Raw genomic sequence first — 3,307 nt, forward strand, 5'->3', positions numbered from 1 at the left:
TTAGACAGTATATGTCTTGCTAATTTGCAAGAGATTGGTGTGAGGAACACTAAGGTTTGCAGGGCCTGCCCTGTAGTTTTCCCTCATGAAAGCATAGAAGTAGATTATAACTAGTTTCTTAAGGAACCATGAATCCTTGCTAGCCTTGACATCTCCATAACCAACAAGATATACAACTCCTGATTCTTTAGCTTCACGCAGAGATGAAAGATCATACTCAAGACTTGTATCTTCATCTGCATACATAACACTTGTGGGTAGTCCTAATGATGTGCTAGCAATAGATAGAGGCCTTGATGGGGCACCATATTGTGTGTGTCTCTGGTATGCCATCAAGGTGTTCTAAGGGAGTCAGCGAAACCATTTGAAGGTCCTGCTCCTTCAGAATCGACTGATTCATCATCCGAGTCTACGTTGATACTCTCATTCTCAAGGGCAAGTTCTAAAGCCTCCTTTCGAAGAAACTTATCAAGGCTTTCAATAAGTAATTATTCAAAGGCCTCATACTGTTCCTTGCGAATGTCCTTGTACCCATATCTAGCCACACATCGAAACATGTTATAGTCCCTTGGACAAATTCTCCTAAAGAGAAAAATATCATCTTGTGGCACAATAGGAACTGGTACATACTTTATACAAACAAATACGATGATCGAATGTATTGCTAGAAGGCTTGTTAAAAACTGCCTAAAAACTACAGGTACTCCATGAACAAGTTCACTATAAACTAACCCAATTCTTGGGACTCGGATTGTCCCAAGTTTGGATCCTAATTCTAACATCAAATCCATTGAAACCTTTTTTCTCACTTCCCTTTGATACTTCAAAACACTTCCATAATTCCAAATGTACATCACAAGAAGGAAGCATGTGGCAAAAACCATTTATCCAACCATTTTCCCCCACTTTCATCAAAACTGCAGAAAAATAAGTCAGTTCAATTGATCCAAATAGAACAGGAAAGCCAATCACAAGGAATATATTTTTTGCCCATATAAGAAGCATGACAAGAGTCACTAGGCTTGTAGGCACCATCATCATCCCTACCTTTACAATGCCATATGCATTTGATATCTCGGTCGTGCTCCTAAAACAGGAACATACCAACACACATTATCATTAGGAAGCAGTTGATGACAGGAATGTAGATTTGACCCATGAACCGTTGGGATGTGTGAATTATTTTCAATCTGGGAAAGCATCCTAGGGCCATGGACATTTTAATAGATGAAATTGTTTCCGAGATCATTGCTTGGCTTGCAATCATGGCAACAACAGTAGCTATCATGAAGACAGGCTAGATAAAACCATCTGGAATTGAAGCATAGAATACCTTCTCCACCACAGAGGGATGCTTCATAAGATATACAACTTGATCCATGTAAGCCAATAGTAGGCATGGGAATACTACACATGTGAAGGCTATCTGGATGGATCTTACTTAGAAGTGACCCAAATCAGCAAACATATCTTAAGCTCCTGTTATGCACAACACGCAACCTCCTAGGGACATCCGTGCTTTGATAGTGTTCCTCTTGAACAAGTAATAGATATAAATCGGATTGAATGCCCTTAAAACTGTCATGTCATGTGAAATAATATTGTAAAGTCCAATAGAACCAAGAGAGAAAAACCATATCATGAGTGCCGGAGCAAATGTCCTGCCTACTTTGCTTGTACCAAACTATTTTATGCTGAACAAGATCACTAGGAATATGATTGAGACAATGACCATTGTGTCTTCCGTAAAGCTAGATATTTCATCTTGCAGGCCACTCACAGCAGACATGACTGATATTGCAGGTGTAAGTATGCCATCCCTAATTACCATGGAAGTACCCATGAGAACCAAGAGTAGCAGTAGGGTCTTCAATTTTGTACTTCTCTGAAGGCTTTCTTTGATTCTTAATGATATTTCCAGTTCTGGGGTGGGCAACTTGAGCTTGAAACTGGAAAAATTTCATCCGATGGTTGTTGGTTGGGGAGCAAATTGACCTTTGCATATATGCAAATCAAAGAGTACAAGGAAAATGTCCCCCCTTCACCATTGTCATTGGGTTTGAGCATAATTAACACATATTTAGCCAAAGTTATCAGGGCTATTGTGTACATCACTAAAGCTAATGCACCCAAAACATCTTCCTCTCCTTTGGTACGACCTTGGATGAATACACTGGTGAAAACATACAAGGGGTTGGTACCCATATCACCATAGACCGCTCCAAGTGTTTGGAATTCCAAGCCGAGCGTCCATCCTATTGAAAGGTCCTTATCATGGCCCTTGTGAACATTAGGCACCTACATGGCCTCCACATCAAAGGAATCCACTCTCTTGGTCTTCGGAATGAGCCTGTGCCTCATTTTGTGTCCATTCTGATCATCGTCAACAAACCACCTTGGGGATTCCCCTTCCATTTCACTACCATCAACCCACCTGGACTCTGATGACAACAAACACATTGAGCCCTAACTGATCCCATCCCTGTCTTGCTCATCCATCCCAGACATTGATATGATAATGGGGTTGACAATGACAAGAATGATACGCAAAAGAGCAATCAATAAAAACTTAGGAGAATCCCCACAACTGTTTATAAAAAAGCACAAGTTTATCATCCAAAGAAGCAATTTCTGCATTCAAAGGCCACAATCCGCAATCTCATAATTTTATTATCCACAGCAACAACTTCTGCATTCAAATCCTATAATCCAACAAAAGAAAGAGCTCAACCTCTTCGACCCACATCGTGACATCGCATCCCACAACCAGATTTCCATTGAAATCTTGAAAATCCTCATACCCAAATGATTTTTTCCAATGATTTCTATGAATATGTTACCATCCTTCTATCAGAGCGGTTTTCTTATCTCATCAGAAAAATTCTCCGAGTTCACATTAATACCAATAAAATTATACAGAGTGATAACCTGTAGTTATGAAACAAAATCGAAAAACTTGAATCTCAATTGAAGCAGTATATGTTATAAAGATGATAAGCTCGTGGAAGATGTTCATTGTCGTTTTGTTGGATTATTGAATATTAAATCATAAATAGTTTAAATTGATTTAGGTGATAATGGCTCATCATAGACCATGTTAAAACATTAATACTAAATCATAGATAAAATTTTAACCTTTTTTACATAGCATTAATTGTGTAACAATTTATAGTATTAATTGTTTATCTATTTATAAATTAATAAAATATAGGTGATGGCTTTAGGTACCAGGAAATATCTCCTAATAAATTAGCTCCTCTACGAGTATGTTTATTTTTTAAGTTAGATTACAGATACAAAATTTAAA

The 3,307-nt window shown here is 38.2% G+C and overlaps 1 pseudogene; it reads right to left on the reverse strand.

Annotated features, from left to right (window-relative positions):
- On the reverse strand, positions 1–2,460 carry LOC149160423 (putative potassium transporter 12 pseudogene; annotated as a pseudogene).
- Between the last annotated feature and the right edge of the window lie 847 nt (positions 2,461–3,307).

Source organism: Pinus tabuliformis, chromosome 5_2 (assembly GCF_031772625.1).
Source record: "Pinus tabuliformis cultivar Carrire ecotype Pingquan chromosome 5_2, CPIR1, whole genome shotgun sequence".
Classification (NCBI taxonomy): Eukaryota; Viridiplantae; Streptophyta; class Pinopsida; order Pinales; family Pinaceae; genus Pinus; species Pinus tabuliformis.